General features: G+C 43.8%; 1 protein-coding gene across 1 annotated transcript in view; it reads left to right on the top strand.

Annotated features, from left to right (window-relative positions):
* Positions 1–11,599: 11,599 nt before the first annotated feature.
* The window catches only part of LOC149324875 (immunomodulatory peroxidase-like), a 35,414-nt gene continuing 35,037 nt past the window's right edge, over positions 11,600–11,976 (top strand). The window contains exon 1 of the mRNA XM_089565248.1: positions 11,600–11,823. The gene's annotated coding sequence lies outside the window, so the exon portion shown is untranslated. The remainder of the gene's footprint in view (positions 11,824–11,976) is intronic.

Raw genomic sequence — 11,976 nt, 5'->3', positions numbered from 1 at the left:
TAGCAAATGTTACACCAGAGCAGGAAGTTCCATCAATCAGTAGCTCGGAAGGCAGACGAGGTTTCCCACTGGATATCATGCCATTTACAACGTTCCAAACTTGTTTGGGTTTGTCCGCTATTGAAGCAAATTTGTTTTAATAATAGGCAGTTTTGGCCTTTCTTAGAACCAGAGTTAATTTGTTTCTGAGTTTCTTAAATTCTTCGAAATCGGCTGGGTCTCTTGTTTCTAAGAAATGAGCAAATAACGAGTTTTTATATCGAATGCGCCTGAGAAGAACCCGCGTAATCCATTCTTTCTTAGCTTTTTTGTGCTTACGTACGGGAACCATAGGAAAGGCAATGTTGTAATTGTATTGTACCTTTTCTAAAAATATATCGTACGCAACGGATGGATCATTTTCCAGATATACTTCTGCCCAACAAGTTTCAGCCATAAGTGAACAAAAATGGGCAACAGTATCATCATTCTCTGTTCGTTGATTGTACTTAGGTTTAGCAGAGTTTAGCCTATTTGAAAATAGGCCAAAGAATGGCATATGATCACTTATGGCTGATGAAAAAACACATGCGGCAACTGTCTGTGGGGAAAAATTTGTAAAACAGTGATCGATGAGTGTTTGTGTTTGCTGGATTATTCTGGTAGGTAGGTCGATAACATTTTGGCAACCATGTAAGAACATCAATTCAAGTAGTTTAGTCTGCATCGAGTTTTTCGTAAGCAAATCAACGTTCATATCACCAAATATAATGACACGCCACCTGTTTTGATTAGCTAAATTAAGGAAACTATCAGAGAAATCAAGGAATGCATCAAGATTACCATGAGGGGGATGGTATACTAAAAGTAAAGCAATGTCGCGATGCAATAAACTAACAACTTCAAAGTTTTCATTTACAACACATGAGTCTGTAAGAACATCATAGGGCAAACGTTCGTGTACATATAGAGATATACCACCTCCGCGTTTGCCTTGTCGGAACATAGAAATGTGATTGTAGCATGGAAACTGCACAACTTCTGCATCATAGCTATACCAAGTTTCCGTGAAACCAATGACATCAAAACTACGCTTCAGTTCCTCCAATTCAGCTTCAATTTCTTCGACCTTGTTCTTCAAACTGCGTACATTTAGGTGATACAAGGAGAGGACCTCTTGAGGAGCATAAGAGCTGACACTGAACAATCGATTAAAAAGGTCAGGGTTATAGTAAGCCATCATTCCAAACAGGGATTTAGCAAGGTTCCAAGTTTACGATGCCTATAAAATCTTACTTAGGTCCTCCTCTGACGCAATCCTTATTGCTGGAGTGCCGCTCTCCTTCCTCACGAAAATCTTTCCCTCTGTTGACCACACAAAAGAGTAGTTCTGCTCGCGAGCTTTCGTTTTAGCTAGCCATCGAAGTTTCTTGTCAGTGGCAGTCAAATTATCAAAAAATTGTATCTTGTCCTCCTGTTCATTCAGGGTTGTGCGCTTTGCAAGCCACGCATCTTTAAGAGCCCGCCTAGAAAACCTTATCAGTGCCACCGGTACCTTCTTTTGGCGTGATGGGAGACGATGCAGGCCTTCAATATTGGATTCTGATAGGCAAGGTAGATCGAGCGTCACCGCAAGATCATTTATCTTAGATAGCAAGTCTTCTTTTTCTTCAAAGGGCAAACCATGGATTTCCATGTTCTGTCTTCTGCTGTATTGTTGCAGATCATTTAGCTCTTTCTTTAGCTCGTTTTGATCTTTTTCAGTGCTTTCAAGCTTAGCGCGTAGCCTTTCAATCGCTCCATCATGCCTCTCAGAAGTCGTGAGTAGCGTGTCGTATGTTTCAGAAATACACGCGACAGATTTTTCAATGTTTGCTACGGTCTCATTTAATCAACGTTTTTAGATCCCTTTCAGTTTGAAAGCTGCGGTGCACGGATTGTCGCCTTTCCGTTTCCTGCCGCGCGGTGGCGCTCGCCACGCTGTTTGCCCGACCAGCGTGGCCCTTCACGTCTACGCCATCGTCGCCGCCGCCTGATTTGGAGCAGCCAGCAGATATCAGCATCGAAGATATCAGCTCTCCTGCGCCATTTGTTGGCAGTGAAGCTTATCTTACAGTATAAAAAAGCTTCAAGCAAGGGTGCTAAAAGCATCCCACCAAAAAGATGCTAGAGCTTACGAACATTGTAAACAAAGGAATCTCGATTTCTTTGAAAGAAGGTCCCGTTTCTGTGGACGTTTTTTGGGAGGTGCTAGACAAGCTGGAATCGCAAAACCATGCTCGGCTTGGATGTGCAAAGCATATGGCCACTTTTACATGCCAAGTGCTGCATTTTGTCACAGTGACACGCATGCACTTCTATGCGAGAGACGTGAACATTCGGCTGGAGAACAGAGAAAAGGTTGTCATTGCAAATAAAAAAACTCGCCTTCTGTAGCCATTCCCTCCGTGCTTCCGACTTAGTGTCTGCATTTAATGCTTGTCTCTGTTCAATGAAATTAACATTCTAAAAATGAAAGTGCTGGACGCTGCTCCCGGCTGTGCGATTATTGCAAACAAAAAGCTCTTCTATAGTTATTCCCTCCCTGCATCCAGTTAAGTGTGTCTGCATTTATGCTTGTGTTCACTGAAATTGGCATTCTAAAGAACGTGCAAAATGCTGCTCGTATGTGCGGTGCTTCGTGATAACATAGCGCGGAATTTTGTGACTGATCTAGAAGCGGAACATCGTTAGTTTTAACCTTTCATTAATGTTTCGTGCATACTCCCGAAGAAATATTGATAGCTTTAGTCCAAGATACGCATATCATCAGCGCTAAACGTCACAAACGCGATGCGATAAAGCGCAATGCAAACGAATGGTTTTTTTTTGGGAACTAGCATCAGCCTGCCCTTTATCTCACCCTTACTAGCCAGGCGAAACAGTTCTTTAACCATGAGACTGAATTTTCAACGTGACAGCTCCAAAAGTACAGGAAATTTGAGTTCGACGTGTTCGCTCCCAAGGTTATCGCGGATGAGAACAGGCTATCACAGCAACTGCCAAGCGCGAGCGCTCCGGAGGCTCCGGGCCGACAGCGACAGCAGCGCCGCATGGTGAGTGGAAGCGGACGGGGGCCGCTTTCTTGGGCGCGGCCCGGGGGAGTTTGCAAACTGAAAGGGATCTAAAAATGTTGCATTTAATGGTGTCAGGTCATCCAGCTTGATCGTAAGTGCAGCCAAATTCTTCTTTATTTCAGAAAGTTCTTTACCCAAAGCAGGTGGGAGCACGAACGTTTGCCCACTTCGCGACGAAGGCAAACGGCAGGTTGGGCATTTTAATGTTTTCTTATCTGCCTCACTTTTTGCTTCGTATACTCGCTCGCTAATGGCCGCGCATTTACCAAGGTGGTAGGGCTGACGACATTCTGCACATGTCATGAAATCTTGACCATCAGAAAAATCCTCAAAACATGTAAGACAAGTATCCGTCGGCACAGTACTCATATTGTACACAAGCTAGGGCAGCAGCGGCAGCGGGGCAAATGGTTACTTATAAATACATAAAGAAAGCATTCACAAATGTATTTATTTATTTATTTATTTCGCATACCCTCAATCGCCGAAGCGTTGCAGAGGGGAGTGGGTTACAAAAAGAAAACAACAGAACATGAAAGCGGCAGGTATATAGTACAAAATACAAAATAAATCATACAGCGTGAAAGGCTAAAAAAGCGAGAAAACGAACATAATTGCACTAGAAAAGTAAATCGAAAAGCAACACAAGACATGAATAACAATAACAAACACAAAAAAACGGCAGAAAGGAAAAAGAAGGCACTAATAAACTCTTAGGGGACATCACAAAAATGATTGGACAATGCTTGCCTGAAAAAAGTGTGGTCTGATATGGATGCGATCTCAGCGGGAAGGTGGTTCCAGTCTTTAGATGTGTTTGGAATTCATGACAACTGAATTAGGCAAAGCTTAAGTATGAATAAAAAATATTCAGAACACACAAAGGTAGCAAAAAAGAGAAAAAATGACAAAGAAGATAGTTTTCCTCAAAACTGAAAACCGAGCGTTTATAATGCCGAAAAAAATTTAAAGATGAAATGCACTAACCGCTCCTTCTTCCGGGGGCAAAAAAGTACCAGAGAACTAAGCACGTTCCCTTTGTTTTTCTACGCGTGGTTCATTGATGCTTGCTGGTGACATCATGATGACAAGTGCAATAGCGGACTATTTTTGGTATTGGCAACATTGGTTTAAATCTAGCGAAAAAATAAAGTTATCTACTTTAAAATTGAGTTTTATTTAAACTCGCAGCGCTTCGTGGGTAGCGAAAGTAAAAAAAAATCACAGTCCTAATATGACAAACGTTTGCGAAACTGCCGAATAAATAAGTTCCTTTGTTGTATTCAACTGCTTCACCACTACAGTTCTGATTTTAAATCTGAGCAAAGTAGTTAATATCAGAATCCTGCAAGAGCACCCAGCATCTTACTGATTCTAAAACAGAATGGAATACTATGGAACACTCAATTAAGCATTTTGTTGCAGAAGAATTTCTTTCAAAATACCAACTATTGAAACACGGCACAAGCTATAATTAGCAACTATCAAAGTTTACCTGCTAGAGCCGACAACCCGGTATGTACAGTCCAGCTCGATTTGAAGGTTATCGTGCTAGCGTCGACCGGGAACATCAGCAGCGCCATGACCCAGAATTCGCTGCCGAGGCGAGGGAGGTATCCGGCCAGCTTCCCTCACTCTTTTTGCTGTTCCTTCAGCAGCCGTCACTCCCTGCTGGGCTATCAGTTTCTTTTTTGGTTCTGCGAGCAAGCAGTGATCGTAGTGCGCATGACGTATTCTTCGGTATCATCTGGTGAACAAAGGCTATATGACGAGGCGATGCTGCGTTGATATATTTTTTCCAACTTCAAAGTCGTTAAAATCAAGAAGTGCCAAGCACTGGCTTTACCAGATCTTCTCCTCCAATTTTGTTATCGCCTGCGAAGATACGAGGTAACCAAGTCCACACCTTATCGCAACAAATTGAAAGCTTAAAATAGAGAGGAAGGGCGGTGGGTTCGTCGCGGGGGTGATGGTTGTTGTATGGAACAGCGAACTAGGGAGAGAACAGTGCGAAATCATGATTTTTCCTGTTCCAAAACCGGCCGCCAGGTGCATGGAGTACTAGGCTGGTCGACGCTCGCGCCATAACCTTGAAATCGCGCTCGACTGTACACATACATTAGAGCGCAATGATAACAGAAGTGCATAGACATTCTGATACGGAAGCGATGCATGCAGCGCAAATCTTTGAAAGACAACTTTCACTGCTTATTTTTTTTCCCACGAGTTTCTTCGTCAGCATGATAGAAACAAGCAGGCGTTACGGCCTAAAAATTTTCAAAACCACTTGGCACCACCAGGCGATCTTATCTATTAATGAAAAACTTGCATAATTACAGACCCCATCGCGTACATAATTGCTTCAAGATGGATTATACAAAGCTAATGAAAACCTTTGCACGAACTTCTTGCTCAGGATTTGTTGCATGTGTGTTTCCACCCCCCATTAAAGTACACAAGGAGCTCTTGCGATGTCGTTGCGACGCAGTGCTGTGCTGAAATTTTTCACCTGGAATATTTGCCAAAGCTTCCCGGAACCTGCAATATGAATACTGACGTAATGGGCAATTGCTTCACATAATTTTCTTAACATTCCTCAGAGTGTTTTACGTAGAGAAGGTGCAACTCGTCATGAACACGCAACAGCCGCTACTTCGGATTGCTTAACTGTGCGCATACCGGAAACGTCAAGAACAGACAGCGCTGACGTACAGAATAGGCTCGAGAACGACATCCATTGATGGCGCGGCTATACCGATGATAGCTACGCCTCCGCATCCTCTTTCTTCCTGTCAGAAGGCAGTGTCTCTTTCTTTGCGAGTGTGGTTGCGTGGGTAAGATAGAGGGTGAGAGTGTGGTTGCGTGGGTGAGATTCAGCCGCAGGGCATGGGCTACTGCGAAACACTTGTACTTTCCTAGGCGTGAAGTTTTATACGTCAGTAAAGTGAGCGTTAAGCGTACGGCTTTCTGGTGTGACTGCGAAGCGCAGTGAAGGAGTTGAGCTTGAGATGCGGGAAGATTCCTCATCATATCTCTTTTAGGCTACACTCAATGGGAAGGTTCCCTGGCCGGCGTATCCCTGTGTGCAAGCGTATAGCAGAGATAAAAATCAAAGAGACGAAGCACTGTTCGGTGTGTAGAGGCAAAAAAAAAAAACGCTGAAGCGCCAAAAGTTAAACATTCCGCGCAATTACAGTGTTTAGTAAAGAAAGCAAGGGCCAATGCATACCACTGATTTCTATGGAGCGCGCTATGACCTCTAATTTCATCCATGGCCAAAAAAAGCAACATAAAAACAGTTTTCATATCTATGTAACGCAATGCTGAGACATCCTTCTTCAAATGCTTCTTATACCCAGCCTTGCTAAAACTGTCTCCTTGCCCTTCGATTTCCGTGAATCCATTAGAACCGTTCGTAGTGATTTTATAGCTGTCCTGCTTTAAAGTGGGAATAGATATTCTCTAAGAAATTCACCAAGAATCCACCTTTAGAAGCAAGAATCATTTAACTTTTATTTTTCATACCAAGTAATACGCAAGGAAAGAAATCGTTAAGCTGGAAATTTTCGTTTTCGAGTTGACCCTGCTACAGTACAGAGCACGTCTTGCAAAGTCGCTTTCCTCGACCTGCTTTTCAAGTCGCAATGCGTATTCGTTTGAGTTGTTTCACTCAAAAGTGGCCCATCATTTGTTCAATAGTAGCCAGAAAAAGGGTTAACCTGGGGCAGCAGCGCGCGCCGCTTGCGTATATGGCCCGTTCCAAGCTTTAGGCAATCATGGTCGTAACAGTGACGCCAAAGGTCGCGCTGCGTTGATGCGTTCGGCTGAAGAACGTTGGGTTAGGTTAGTTTTTGCCTTCAAATTATTCCGCAGTCACAGTGAAGCGTGAAATTCAGCGTTGAGGGAGAAGATAAACTAGAGAATGGCGGCAAAACTTGTATGCACAGCACATATGCACGAGTCATACAAATAAAATCTCTGCGAGGTTTTGCTTAGTGATTCAGGTTTTTAGTTGTAGTCCAGGTGTTGGCGGGGCACGTGCTAAGCATGGAGCCCTGAATCTCGTTGGACCTGGGTGATGACTTCAGCTACGATTACCCCAAAAGCATTTTGTAGTGACATGCAAGCTTCAGTAAATTAAGGCATTGGTGCTGTCATTTTCAGGGCTGCAGTGAAGGTTAATTATCCAATAAGGTTCTTTTTCTAGCTGGCAGCAACTTATTTTATTTATTTATTTATTACAGATACCTGCAGCGCCCGAGGGCATTATTGCAGGGGGGGGGGGGACACAATAACTTCTGCTCATTTGGCTGAAAGTACACATAATAACAGAAATGCAATCACACAACTAATAGAGGAGGAAAAGCATGCACTGAAGGAAGACAACCACGCTCCACAAATAAAATAACACTAATGAAATGAAAAAGACACGCGCAAGACAACTGCACGCCACGTCATACATCAGATAAGAATGCGCGGAACCGACCTTCCGTGCAGCACTCAGTGACGCCGGCTGATAGCCTGTTCCACTCATTGATCGACGAGAGATCAACTCGTCTAGAAAAAAAAGTGAGGGTGAAGCAGATACCGGTCTTTGTCAATGCTCAGCTTTCCAAAATAGATGCGATGCATGATTTGTAATTTCAAATGTTTCCGACGGTTAGCTAAAGATCCCCAGCCAAGGTGGTTTTTAAGAGACATGACACTAGTTGAGAAGCTGTAATTATTGGCACAAATCTCGCAGTCACGATCCCTCCGCAGTGTTGTTCGTAATAATTATGAAAGAAATGAAGAAAGAATTCGAAGTTACTCCTTTGCTAGGATGACGCAGAGTTTTCTTATGTTACGGATCTCTTCTTCTAGAAGTCGCAGTCACGATCCCTCCGCCTTTAGGGTGACGACGCTTGCTCTCACGAGCTGAGTGTGTCTTAAAAAAGGAAATTTCGTGTCTTCGAGCTACGGACAACAAGTGTAGGTGACGAGGATTTCGAAGCCAACAAATTTATAACACTAAGGCTGGTCGGACGAAGTAATTAGCCCTGATGCCGCCGTGTAACTCTTCGCAACACCGTGCAAGATAAGGAAGGAGAGCTGTTCAGTCAGCGCGAGTACTCCAAGGGGAGGAAAATAGGGGCTCTCTTTGCACCTTTGGGGACCTGTCCGCTTCCGCTGCTGGTCGAATTGCTTGACAGCCGAAATTCCCGTGTTGTTCGGACAAAAAGCGGGTCCGTACTTTTTGAAACAGCTGTCCGAAGGCAAACCGCTATGGGGAACTGACCGTTCGAAGCGTAGTGACGACTTCCATTCTGCTGTTAGATTGTGAACCTCGCTACAGTAGCGTGGGCACGCTGATAAGAATAGCGGTCTTCGTCACTCGTGGTCATTTACATTGTGGGGCGGTGCGTATCGATCCCGTAAAAAGGAACGCCGACATACTCATGTGTTCTTCGGAGTGAAGCTCTCAGAGCAGGACTTTGAGACCCTTAGAAAGGCAAGATGCTGCAAGCACTTTCTGCTGAAACCGAAGTGGTGACAGTCCTTGGAAAAGGACTGTCGCTACAGCTACTTCAATGAAGAAAGTGCTACAAGATTCTCGATGCGGAATGTTGAAAGCGTCAGCTCTTCCCTGCAGCTGAGTGCAAAATGGACCTTCGCAAAAAAAAAAAAAATATCTAACATTATTACTTACTACGCGATGGATCGAAATATTACTCGTTGCTGCTCAGAAACACTGGCAGGCCCCACTATTCCTAACAGATGTGAAGAAAAAAATAGTGATAGAAATAGTGGTTTATTGTCGTCTTTTCGCATCATTTATTGGAAAGTGCGAATAATTTGTGGGCTGAAACACTCGCCGTTTATCTGACTGCCTAAGCGCTAAGAATCCTCTGTGAGACTTGTAACTTCACACTATACGCAACTTTTAGAATGTAATAGTATAATGCCGCTGCGGTGGCTCAGTTGTTATGGTGCTCGGCTGCTGACCCAAAAGACGCGGGTTCGATCCCGGCCGCGGTGGCTGGAATTTCTTTGGAGGAGAAATTCTAGAGGCCCGTGTACTGTGCGATGTCAGTGCACGTTAAAGAACCCCAGGTGGTCGAAATTTCCGGAGCCATTCACTACGGCGCCCCTCATAGCCTTAGTCGTTTTGGGACGTTAAACCCCATAAACCAAACCAAACCGTAATAGTATAATCTGATTTGGCACTGATCTAGTCATTTCCTAAATTCTAAGTTACCTTTCTGGCTATTACAGGTAGACGCCCGCTTGCAATTAGAGATTTGTTTCCAGCCATTAGTAACAGCCATATCAGTTGTAGTAATTTCGAAAAGCTATTACCTCGTTACTCGTAAAAAAAAAACAAATTTACTACGCCCTCTTCTATTCGCAGTTAACATACTGCTTTCTTGTATGGTCAAGTACAACGCAAAGAAACCTGACTTATCTACAGTCTCACCAAAACGGTTCAATACGTGCTATTGGATTCATTCGGAAAATCTAAAATTGCTCCCCACATTTGAAGACTTACGGTATACTGCATATTAGTAAGCTAATGAAATTTAAATATCCCTCGAAATAATGCGCCAGTATAAGTTGGACAGGTAAACATTTGAGGCTAAATACTCTAACAAATCTAACCCATACAAGATACAGTGCAAATACCCATATCACGTACGAATTATGGAGACCACAGGTTGTGCACACAAATTCCAAGACTTCTGAATAAATATCCTGCCATCTCTGAAATACTATCGGCCAATCCGTTACAATACAAAATAAAGAAAACAATGGAATTGATGTACCTATGGAGATATTTCTGGAATTTCTATGTATCATATGTGTCCTGTTTTCTTGTACAAATACAAATATTATTTTGAATGTGTAAATGCAATTATGCTATTTCTTATTTTTATTTGATTTATTTTATTTATGATGTGCATAAGCTGGCATTTTTTCTTTTGTTTGTATTTAAACTTATTGTATCCTTGTGTCTCTTGCAAATATGTTGTGCATACATGGTTTAAATACTTTGTCTCTAATTTCCCTGTTACGATCTGTTTTTATGTACTTTTTACAAGTGTTTTCAAACTCTGTAAATAGTTGCCTCTGCTGTCAAGGGCGGGATGGCCTCTTCAGGCGGGAAACTGCCTTTAGCCTACTCAACCCGGACATATTTTTTTTGTAAATTTTCTCCTAAATAAAAAACTTACTGTAGCCCAACTAATGGACCTCATCTTGGACCATTCGAAAGCAGCGCGCCTGCGGGGAGCGCAACGCGGCGTTCAATCAAACCGCGACACCCCGTGGCACACGTACAACGCGACAATCTCAGCCCCACTCATATTTGGGAGCAAAAAGGCGAGGAGAGGGCAGCACTGCAGCACTGGTGGGGCTGAGATTGTCTTGTTGTACGTGTGCCACGGGGTGTCTCGATTTGATTGAACGCCGCGTTGCGCTCCCCGCAGGCGCGCAACTTTCGAATGGCGCAAGATATGGTCCAAATTGGTTGAGCCACAGGGGCGATGGTGATCTTGTTTTCGAAATTATAACAACTGATACGTCTATTACAACGGCTAGCTCTATATCTCTAACTGCAAGTGGGCACCAGTTGCTAATAGTCCATAAGTTAACTATTAGCATTTAGTAAATTACTCAACTGTTCACATGATTCGCCTCACTTTTGGCGTCTGCCAACACTAGTACCTCTTTAAGCAACAACTCTATTTTTAAAAATTAGTGTCCAGCTTATCTCAACACCTGGTATATTTATATATGTATTCACGGCCTTTGTTTTGTAACTGTACGGTGTATTCGTGCAGAAAATGTGGCAATTTTTTTTTCTAGTAGGAGCGTCGATGCTGTTTGAGCGCAGCAACTAGCAAGCATTGACTAGCAAGAGAGGATCGCTTTACCTCCGTACCGTGATCGTTGTACGAGAGCATCCAAATAACAACAAAGCTTCGTCTCGAGGCAGGCAGCCATCCCGAGGCGTTGGAAGGACAAGTATTCATCGCTCGTAGTCGTGCGCCGTTTACCACGGGAAAGGGTTGCGTAACACGCGCCGCGTCTGCCTCCGAGTCCTTGACCGTTCGCTTACAGGCAAGACCCATATTTCTTTCGTCTTTGCCGCACAAACACCACAAGCGGGGTCGGCGGTAATCGCACGCGATAAAAAAAAAAAAAACATAAGTGCGCAAAGCGCCAATGCGCTCAAAGGTGAAGGCGCGGGACCGGACGCGATAACTTCAATGAAATGCACTCTCTCTTTCAGCCTTTCGCAACGCCTGCATCCTTTTTCCTGAAATCATTTGCGAGCATGTCGCCGACGTGCGCATACCTGGTACGGGTCGTGCGAGAAAGAATACGAAAAAAGATGCCTTTCTTTGCATGCGCGTACTTTTTTGCGTGTGTATCCCACGTGACACAGACATAAACGGGGGGCCTTTCCCACGTTGAGAAAGAGAGCTATGGAGGAGGAATCATGAAGTACGCGCAGGGACTCTTTTTCCTTGACTCCGACGGGCGTCTCGTCAAGTTGCTGGTGACGCGAGTTGTGAAGCTCTAGAGTGTACTTTATGACGGCTCTTGAAATCTCTATGACGCCCTTGCTGCAAACTTCCGTTGGGCAGTCGGGAGTCCGTGCCGAGTAGCGGACTTAGTCGTCGGGCTGCCTTTGGCAGCAGGAACCCCTGTAAGGCTGGTCCTTCATCGCCACCTGCACTCACAGGTGGGTCTATTTTCAATTGCTTTCTTGCCCAGTATTTGTGCATTGAATTGTCACGAGGTCATAGAGCCAGCCACATTCATAGGCTCATTTTCTCCCACGTGGGGCTTATCTTTTTGTACTAAAATTCCTATATTAAAATTCACCATCATATTC

Source organism: Amblyomma mixtum, unplaced genomic scaffold (genome assembly GCF_055824585.1).
Source record: "Amblyomma mixtum isolate Tamu unplaced genomic scaffold, ASM5582458v1 scaffold_13, whole genome shotgun sequence".
Lineage (NCBI taxonomy): Eukaryota > Metazoa > Arthropoda > Arachnida > Ixodida > Ixodidae > Amblyomma > Amblyomma mixtum.
The sequence above is the reverse complement of the archived record's forward strand: the minus strand, read 5'-3'. Positions and strand labels throughout refer to the sequence as shown.